General features: G+C 37.6%; 1 long non-coding RNA gene across 2 annotated transcripts in view; it reads right to left on the minus strand.

Annotated features, from left to right (window-relative positions):
- Positions 1-8,504, minus strand: part of LOC125691935 (uncharacterized) — a 40,052-nt gene extending 31,548 nt beyond the window's left edge. Inside the window, exons 1-2 of one of the 2 annotated variants that reach the window (XR_007376360.1) lie at positions 8,191-8,504; positions 1,618-1,710 (exon numbers count right to left, since the gene is read on the minus strand). This is a non-coding gene — a long non-coding RNA (uncharacterized LOC125691935). The remainder of the gene's footprint in view (positions 1-1,617; positions 1,711-8,190) is intronic. The other variant, XR_007376359.1, reaches the window with a different exon arrangement.
- Between the last annotated feature and the right edge of the window lie 2,402 nt (positions 8,505-10,906).

Raw genomic sequence — 10,906 nt, forward strand, 5'->3', positions numbered from 1 at the left:
CTGCCTTCCTGCAAGAGCCCTTGGACCTCATCAGATCCTCCTCTGTCACATTTCCCATCATCACGACAATATATCAGACATGTGAAGGCAACTTAAAGCAGCAGAAAGCATGCATATTTTGCATCGGGTTCCTACGTACTCAAGTATCACATGAACAACTACAGTATAATTTTCTTATAGTCTTCCCTGTAGAAAAACACTAGCCCAAGATCTTTCCAGGGATAGAAACCCTCATGTTTCACACCAAGACACAAGAACTAATTGACTAGGAAAAAGCTTATGCATGTGTTTCAATTGCGTTGTTTTTCCTAATGAGACACTAATACATAATTCATTGCCAAGAAATAACAGGCTGACTTTCCTTTTGCTGACTGGGACATGGAGTTGAGCAGCCAGACACTCTGGTGCAGGCAATTTTGTTCCCAGCACAGAAACAGCAAAAGACCACAACAAAACACTGATGCTCCTCATCCCCTGTTCATGCCAGACATAGTGCTCCAGGCTATCAGGACTACTATTTCATGCACTGAAATGTTTGTTCCGGTGAAGCTCATAGAGCCCAGTGCCATGCAGCTTCCCAAACAAGCAACTCACGTCCAAGTGACCACCAAACACAACCAGGCCAGTGACTTGTCCTCTTCAATGCCCTCTCTCAGCCATTGACTCTCACTCCCTGGGAGATTTTACCTATACACTACCCTTCCAACTCACAAAATTCCCAAAATCTGTACCTTCCACAGTGTAGGGTTTTGCCGCAGCGCAAGCCAGCTCCCTCCTTTCAGAAAAAGACAGGATTGCAGCGCTCATAGCAGTCATGTGGTGCGCAGCCAACTGGGACAGCTGGCCTTTGGGCACAAGACAACCCTAAGCACCCTTTTGGTATCCCCAGCTGGCAGGGCTGCAGTAGCAAGCCTGACATCCAAGGAGACGTCTCAGGGACAGAGAAGACACCAAGGCAATACCAACTGTTACGCGGCCCATGGGGTGCAAAGAGCCCCATCAGGAGGCCAACATCAGCCCACGTAGTACAGCAGTGCCATGCCCTACCCTGTCCCCACTCAACCTGGCATTCCTGCCAGCAGCATTTCTACAACTCCTCCTCCTCTTCCCTATCACCACGGTTGGAAATGAGTCCAGCTGCTTCTGGCAACATCCTGAGCAATTCTTCTTTGTTTTAGAGAACAGGGCCATTTCCCTGTGCTTCTGGCTACTAGCTAACTTCTGTCAACAAAACCATGACCAAAATCTTCTTTTTGCCCATTCATGAGGGTTTTTGAAGGCATGATCTCTCTCTGCCTCAGTAGAGGATTTAAAAAATAATAGTAATAATAATTAGCCACAACTCAGCTCCTTTGCACTTATCTTCCTGCCTCCACCTCCCCCCACTCCCTTCCATTATCCTACGACTACATTACATTTGGCTAAATTGAGCGTTCTCAACATTCTGCTTTTGTATCTGCCAGACTTCTTATTTTGCCCATGCAAGTGAGAATTCCTGTGGTTTGCCACATCCTTAGACAACATGTTATGAGACCACATTTCTGCTGTATTAAAAGGACTATCCCACTACAGGCTGAACAGAGCCCCAACACATCTCTTTATGGAAAACATTATTACCTCAGCTGTTTCCACTGATCATTAGGACTAGCTGAAACCATTACTGTAAATGGGCTCCCAACTACAAAGTCGCACACGGAATAGCTGCGTTTCCTGGAGAAAAAAATAATATGGTTAAAGTATTTCAGTCCATGGCTACTTTCTTGTTTTCTGAAATGTTCGAAAAAAGCTTTCATACTGCTGTGGAGATTCTTTTTTAAATGTCTGTGAGAGAAACATTTTTATGTTCATTAAAGCTGGCCTTGAAACGGCAACTAATGGGAATGCTCAATATTAAGAATCTCCTCTGGGGGACAGATTTACACTCCAAGCAAACCACTTAGGCATTTAAAAGATTTTCAAAACCAGGGCACTGAAAGATGAGGAATCTCAGCATCTGTGACAATCTGACTCCGATTTATAACACAGAGATCGCTTAAAACCATGGTTGCTCTTAATGAAATAAAAATGGATGCTGTGTGATATTAAACTGACATTAAAGGAATTGCAATCACACAAAAGCACTGAGAAAGAGGAGGGGGAGAGTCGCAAAGAAATTATGCGATAAGTGAGGAGAGCAATGAATTTAAAGGAAAAAAAACTGGCAGGTTTAAATAAAAATGTACTTGTGCAATGTTATTTCTGCTTGTTCTGCTACTTTGTTGGTCTTGTTCTGATGCATGTTTCTGTAGGAAAGGAATGCATTGAACCTTTTCGATCCATTCACTTTTAATAGTAAAAGTAATTTTCTCAGGTGGGCACTGAGCAGTTGCAATTACAGTTTATTTTGCTGGAGAAATTCTTTTAAGACACTAATAGTAAGAGACATGAGGTAAGGAAAAACATCACAGCACGCCTCCCAGGCTTGATACCAGCAGCTTTGTGGAAGACCCAGAGACACTGAACAGTATTTTTGTGTTGAAAGCTCAGGGTGTTTTGTTTCAAATGTGCTTTAGCAGAGGATGACGAAAAATAATAAAAATATTCAAACTGTGCTCACACAGCCCTTGCTATTCTCATTCACACGATCCATTTAAGCTCTAGTACAGTTGTCTAGGGGCTAGCAAAAATAAGAATTATCTGTGAAACACTCAAGCTTTCACAATTTCACATTCATTCACATGCACTCTATGGTTATTTAAAAAACAAAACAAAACAAAACACAGCATACTCAGTAATTAGGCTGCTTCGTGTAGAAGGCCACACTCTCTGGGTCCTGCTCTTTTGTTTGACTCAGAACTGCTTAAGTGTCATGTGGTACATGATAGGTGCAGTGCTACATAGAGGAACTAGCCGCAGAAATTTACTATTTTTTTTCTTTTTTCTTATTTTTTTGAGGGGAGGATTTCTTGTGGGTTTTTTTTGTTTGTTTGTTTAATAGATGGGGCTTTTTGGCCCACAGATTGTAACATCTCAGAAAGTTTGGGGGGGGAAGGAGGCCTTGTTTTTTTAATTAATCAAATTACTTCAGTTAGCAAAATAAACATTAAGACCACCTGGTAGATGACTGTTTACTACTAAAGCAACTCTCAAAAAGGCACACTACATATTTAGAAATGAATTTGGTTTGTTACTTTTTTTTTTTTTTTTTTTAAAGAATTTCCTTACACAAGTCTATTAAAAAGGATACCAGCAATAGCATCACAATGGGATAAGTGAATCACATTTCATTGCAGATGAAGACAGGATAAGTTAACTTTTTTTCCTGCTTTTGTTGTTGTTTGTTTTTGAAGAAACCTAAATGGAGAGTTTGATTTCTGATTTGTAAGTAGTTCTTTTCATTATTATTTGGCTTTGATTTAGTTCTGGCCCAGCAGCACAAAGTATTAGCATGTGTCCAAGTCTGTCTTAGCCTGGGCTGATTTTAGCTTCAAAACAAATAAATATATAGTTGTCGCCTGACTGTCAGACAATCGCTACCACCTTTGGTGTAGTGATAACAAGGAATTATTCAGAACGAATTGAACTGTCCATGTTCCCAGAATAAAATGAGGTATGGAATAGAGCATACACCCAGGATGGCACCAGAAGTCCAGGGGCATTGACAAAAGTCTCAGCTTTAATTCACAGGAATGTCTTTCATTGTTTAGCTAAAAATCAGATTTAAACAGAAAAAAAGAAAACCTGAATCATTGGTGTCCAGTGACAAGAAACAGCATGTAGGCTGCATTAAGAAAACTTACTAAAGGAAGCCCAAGCAGACTAAAGGATAAAGAGTAAGGAATTAGCAACATGGTAGTTCTTTCAGCAAAGGGAAGGTGCAAGCTCCCATCGTTACAGCCATACTCGGTGCTGACTTTTGGATGCTCATCTGAAAACCTTCTCCCTTGGGAAGACTGAAACCACCAATCTTCAGACCAAAGGAAACAGAGCACACCACCAGCTAAAAAGGCAGTTCTAGAAAGGGATTTTTTTTCCTGAAAAACATGCTTATTGTTGAAGCTCTTCCATAGTAACTTGCATTATGAAAGTATAACTGAAATGAGACTAAAGATTCAGACCATTTTATTGTTAAAGCGGGAGTAACAATAATTTCCCATTTCCACTTATGATTTTTGCTCCTACAAGATTAAATGTAATAATCACGATGTCTGTTTCCAAGGGGAAGAAGAAGAGTAATCTATACAGAGCTCAGAACTAAGTGTCTAAGATATATTTTCACAATTGACAGGAAAAAAAAAGAAAATTAAAAGAAATGACAGATTACATACTGCTTTTAAGCTAGAAAGATATTTACCCTATTAAAACTTGCAGAAATATTTTTGCTAGTTTCAGTTGCAAAGAGGTTATTTTTTCTTAAGCATTGTCATACAGCCATTACAATACACCCTAGAAGAGTTGAATGTGTAAAATTGTTTCAACCAGCTAGTGATTTGTTTTTTATATACACAGTATTTTAATTGAATACAGCCAAACTTCGATGAATTTCCAGACACGTAACACTAATTTAAAGAAGTGCACTGTAATAATTAGTTGTGTGTGAACACATATAGATATTTGACCTATGCATCAGGGAGAAGTGTTGTAAGGACTTTTTTCTCTCTTTCCTTTTCCATTAGACTTGTGGAGTGTTAGTTGTGAGAAGGCTCTATAGATAATAAGCTTTTAGGCATACAAGCCCTTCTTTAGATCTAAAATGAAAGCAGTAAACTCAAGGTTGGGAATAATTATGTTAATTAGTTAGCCAATTTGAAAGAAAATGATGGTTGTTAGCAGCAGAGCAGAGGGTGATGTCAGCAAAGAGAAGCAGTAATAAGTTCAGTAGGTCTGGTGGGACCAAGAGGTCAGGCAGAGGTGCCATCTGGAGAAAACGACCAGACACCAGGAAGCCAGTATCTCAATGATTTTTAATGTCAAGTGCAGCTGTGAATGTTACTTATGAATATCTTCATTTTTTGAGGTTATTCCTTAAGGATTTGGGCTGAAAGATCAGAAACGCAGTTCTCCTTACTGAGATAGCCACTAGCATGAACTGCTATAAATAATTTATGAAGGTGAAATGTGTCCAGTTACCGGCAGAAGAGCACCATCTGATTTTGTCCAGAGTCTCCATAGAGACTTTTATTATAGAACACCACTTTTGATAGTTTCGTTGTGAGGGACATAAAGTTTTCAGTCTCGCGTTAGATATTTTGCAAATTTTCAGCTATCTCAGGCTGGTATCACTTGTCATGTTCCCTTCCGAAGGTGTGTTTAAACAAGGTTAGTGAGCCCCTTAAAAGGCAGCGAAAGGGGTACTGGTAAGAATGGTAATGTTCACAATGGGATAAGGTCCAGTACAATGAGCAACGAATGGAGTTTACTTGGTGCACAACTCTCCCGGTTTAACAAATCAATTCCCTCAGTGACAGAGAATTCTTTCAGCAGAGGGTGATGTGGAACTCATGTTCTCCGGAAAAAAGTAGTCCTTTAATCACTAATTCCACCCACATCCACGACCTTTGGTACATTTCAAGTAACTGTCTCTTTTGTCAAGTCAACTATGTATGTTACTATGTTATGTAAGACCAGCATACATGGCATGTTCTTTCCATGTTATCAGACACAAATAGTAGTGTGGAAATTCTCCAGAAAAAGTTGGAGGTGGTACAGTTACTGAATTCATGCACTTATGTGATCTTATTAGAATTTAAAAAAAAAAAACAGGAATTTATTTCAGAACCTGACAATTTGCTAAGTGACTTTAAAATAAAAAGTCAAGAACGAAAGTCTCCTTATTCTATTTTAAATACCATAAAAAAGAGAAAAGGTCTCAAGAGAGGAGAGCTTTACTTTGGAAATAGTTGAAATATGCCTAGTCTAGAGAAATATGCCTAGTCTAGAGTTCACTTTCTGTTGCTGTTTTTAATTGGAAGATTCAAAGTTCGCACTTTTTCATTAGAATCTCCTGCAAAAGTTTTATCAAAAACTCTAACAGCCCTATCAGTGCCGCATTTGCAATCATCATCATATTATAGTTAACTGGGAGATACAAGCATCATAAGTGTTTCCAAGCATGTTTCAAGCTGAAGTGACATTACTGGTCAAGTTACTTAAGTGGCAAATCTCCAGTCACAACTCACATGCTATGCAATTGTTTTTAGAAAAGGAAAAACTTCTAGTATTTTATTATAGTTGTCTATCACTTTTTTTTGCAAGAATTCACTAACACCACAGAAATCTTTTATGATGGGGCAATATTCAAATAGATATTACATATTATGGTAATGGTTGCTCTATTTAATACTTTGATATTATTTGAGTACTTTGCTTAAGTATACAGCTCTGTAAGTACTACACAAATACACATACATTTTTTTAACCCTTACAGGGGTGTCTACTGAGGCTCAAAATTACTTATGTACATTAGTTTAGAAGTAGGAATTCTACTGAAATGAGAAGAAAACTGAATTACAGGTCTCTTCCGAAAAAAGAAAAAAACGCGTATGTAGAAAAGGGCTAAAAGAAGCTGAACTTTCAATTAAAGTACGCAATATCACTACATTTACCATATGAATATAGTGCTAAATCCATTCTTTGGTGAATGCTTACAGACTGGAAAAGATCCATATCTAGTTAATGAACTCTAGTCTGCTGACTTACGGAAAAGAATATAAAGAAGAATCTACATATATTATTTCAAACTGCTTATTAGATAGATAGACTTATCTATAACATATATATATTAGACACAAATTACATTAAACTCATGTTTATAAAATTGTAAGGAAAAGTTTCACTAGTTAGAAAAAATCAAGGTTGCTTGCATAACCTCAAATCACCTCTTCTGCTTAAGCAGTACTTCACGATCTCTAGTTAAATCATCTCATGACATACCAGATGTGTGAAGTCAACACAGAAGAGCAATGTGAGGGAGCAAAGAGAAATGAAGCAAGTCTAGACTACTGACTCTTGCCCAAAAACTAATACAAACATGAAGCCATAGTACAGCCCTGAAGCAAGCAGAAAATACCACTGCTTCATTAAATTGCAGACCTCGAAATCTATAAGAGAAATTTGTGGTTTGTAATTCTAAAATGCAGTTTAATGAGCATCAGTCTAACCTGCTTAATGCTATATATGATTCATTTTAAGAGTCCACATTGAATAAAATCAAAAATTCTAGGACTGCAGAGCAAAATCAGCAGTTAAAAGGTAGGGGGCTTGCAAAGACTTGAAAGAGTTGATAAGTTCTTTTTGAAGAGCACGGCCACCAATTTGTGGAGACGGAAAGCTAATAGGACTGGGCAAAAGAGCTTGAAGTTAGGAAGAAAGAATAAGACGTTCAGCAAGGAGACAGGAAGAAACACAAAGAAAAGTGGCTAGTACACAAAAAATAATCAGCAAGAAAGATGCGTCAATAGAAAGGAGAATAGAGGACACCAAACTGGGATTTAGAAGGCAAGTAATTTAGGGTGTTACTGAAGAATGGCAGAGAAGATAAAAGCAAAACTAAAGGAAATGAAATAAAAGAAGTACATACGAGGCTGTAACACGTTTCTCTTCCAATGAATTGAGATGCTGTGTTTGGGAAAGTAACACAAAAACCCAGAAAATCTTACTGCGGGATAAAAATAAGTAATTGAAATGTCAGTAGAGAAAACCATGCTCTATGAGACAGATGAAGAGGAGAGACTGCTGCATGCGTATGCTCAGGAAGTATTCCCTACTCCAAGGTAACCGTGAAAGAAAAAAAAAGAAAACGTTTTCATTTTTTCATCTCTGGATGAAAATAAAAGCAGGCAGAAAAGGAAATGAAGTTTCCTATAACGTTCACTGGCAAAACATACATGAGATGAAGTCTTGAAGCAGACAGCAGATAACAAAATTAGTCAGAGAATCATTAGAAAATATACCAATTTTAACAGAGAAAACTTTTTTGGAATAGGAATACACAGTGCAGAACCAATTATTTTCACATTCATTCAGCAGATACATCTCCTAACGTAACAATTTGAATCCTAGAAAAGAGATACACAAAGTAAAAGAGAACTAAAGAGGGAATGTACAATTAACAAACGCACAGTTCAAAGAGTGGTATGGTTAGGATGGTATCTTCAGGTTCATAGAAAGATTATCATGGTGGAAGAAGACAGTCAAAATTTAAATGCTTACCTGTGTCTGAGGCTCATAGCAGAGAACTCTAAAAGAAGGGATCTCCAGAAAGAAACCCTTGCCCAGTGGCATCCAACCCTTAAATGAGGTCTAGAAGAGGTGCAGCCAGGTTCCACCCCTTCCGGTCAAACAGCTGAATTGCCTTCACCTGTGCTCCCAGGGATGACTCAGTCCTTGCTTCAGTTGATCAATCAGTCGTTCAGACTCAACAGTTTCCATACAGGTAGCTAATCAGAAAAATTCCTGCTAAAATTAGAACTCCTTTTTAATGCTCTGTTTCAGTAATAGATACTTCTCATCTGCGCTCAGGAGGATATACGCTTCGTCATATTTGACAGCTAGAACAAAAAACAAAACATCAACAACAAAAAATAAGCGTCCTCTTTTCATATTACTGCTCTTATCTCATTTTTGCTGAGCTACTGCCCCATCTACATTGAATGCCCTGTGGAAAACAATGTCACTTATCATAGAAGTAATAGCACTAACAGGAGTCCTAATTCTCTCCCTTGTGTGGGAGCTTCTCCTCCATAAAACAGATAAAAAGTAGTGTCTGACTAATTTATTAATTGCTGTTAATCTGCAGACAACAAAACTGCTTAAATTTAAAACTTGGAGGATCCTGAATTGTAATTATTTTAAAAATAAATAAATAAAAGAAAAAGAAATAAAGAACAAAGGCCCAGAGCAGAGGAAATCTCTTGACCTGGGGGTGCACTGAATTCAAACAAAGCACCATCTCCAATTAAGTAATTCAGTTCTGTGCCTGAGATTTGAGCTACCGCTCTGATTTCTTTGCCATATGAGTAACATACAAGCAGAGCTCTGAGGTCTGGATTACATTCTGGAGCACGGATAAGTGAAATATTGTCAGTTATAGCACTTCTTAAATACTAAAATTCTGATGTGTGATAATTCTCTTCCAATGTCCTCAAGTATCTTCAGCTGCAAGTGATTTCAATAGGACAAGTGTGCACTGTACAAAAAAATTGGTATGTATGAGAAATCCTTGGGAAAATAACTGAAAACTCAAGTTCCTCAGAATAGTTTGTCATCAAATTATCCTGAGTACAACTGCAGAGATTTCTTGAAGACCATTCGAGGATGAATATATTTTAAGAAAAAGGAGAGCCTCTAGAGAATGACTGTATCAAAAATATCATACAGAAACACTGCTGAGATACAACAGCAGATCAAATGATATTTACTGGTACACCAAAATGAAAGCCTTCTTCCAAGCAGGGAAAGCACTTAGACCAATGTGATACGCTGCTTGTAAGTTTACTGTGCGGTTCCAGATAGATTTTTATTTCAAGAAAATGTATTGCACAAAAAAGAAATAAACATATCAAAGACTATGTTTGGAAGCACGTTATCTTAAAGGCTAAATTTTCACACTGCTTCTGTAAGATATCATACTTAATCAGATCAAAAAACAACTGTTTGATCTTTTCAAGTATCTTTCCAAGCTAACAAGTATCTATGTTATTGCAGCTTTTTCATGTTTGAAGGAAAATTTTAAAAAAGGAGTTATCCAGAAAGAAAGGTCTTTTGCTAATATAGTATGTGAATTCTGCTGTTCTTCCACTCTTTCTGGCTAAGCTTTTGAAGATTTATATTGTTTAAAAGCTGAGGACCACACATACTCAATCCTACAACATATTTCTAATGATGATTTCAACTCAGGACTACATAATTACTTACCCATATCCATTAATGGTTCAGAAGACACTCTTCACAGAATTTACAATTTGAATATGCTCTGAAGTAGCAAGAAATTCTTCAGATTAGTTTGTACAGCCCTGCCATCTGCAAGATCCGTAGGTAAAAGTCTAGTTTTTTAAGTCCACAAACACCTCCCCGTCTCTTAGAATCTATCTTTCCTAAATGGAAGATTATCCTGAAATATCAAATCTTTGTTTGGTTCCCCAATTGAAATAACTTCTTCACACAGTTAGAATATTTCCAAACAACAAGCATTTTCCAACATAAATTTATCTTTTATCCTTGTAATACATGTATTTAAGTCTATTCAAGTCTATAGAACTCTTGCATTCTCAGATTTCCTTGGCTCTATTTGCATTGTGCTCACATTACTGTCTCCTCTGCGATCAGACATACTCTTCATTTTCATGTTAATGGCATCAATTAATAATTTTGAATGACATTTCCTGTTTTTGTTGTTGCTGCCGTGACAGAATTTCCCTTTAAAATGCCTCTGCTAGAGACCTGGTCACAGCTGTATGTGAACTCAGGAAAAGCTGTGCTCTCTTGCAATTCTCCCTTGTTGAGACCTCCTTGACTGCACATAGGAGACAGTAGTGAGTCAATAGCCATCAATCAATTATTCTGTTCAACTTTTAAGGTCTCATTTCATAGTGGACAAGACACTAGTTCAAAGAGTTCACTTTTACTTTCAGATCAATGACGCTTAAGCATATTAAATATTTTCAGAAGCACACAGCAGTCTGACATCCCATCAAACTGAGCATGAAAAATATTATTTTGTTACCCTTTGTATGTAATATCTCTGTAGAACAACTGACAGAATACATTTGTCTTGATGTATGACCCTCAGCAAACCCAGCTCATTAATAAAAGGAGATCAATAATGTTCTTACTGTTTGGGGGTCACATTCTGATAATGTTTCTGATAGCATAAGAAAAAGAAAATAGATGAGCTGCAGGTTGTTCCACTGGATACGTGGCTCTATGT

The sequence above is a fragment of the Lagopus muta genome, chromosome 4, assembly GCF_023343835.1.
Source record: "Lagopus muta isolate bLagMut1 chromosome 4, bLagMut1 primary, whole genome shotgun sequence".
Lineage (NCBI taxonomy): Eukaryota > Metazoa > Chordata > Aves > Galliformes > Phasianidae > Lagopus > Lagopus muta.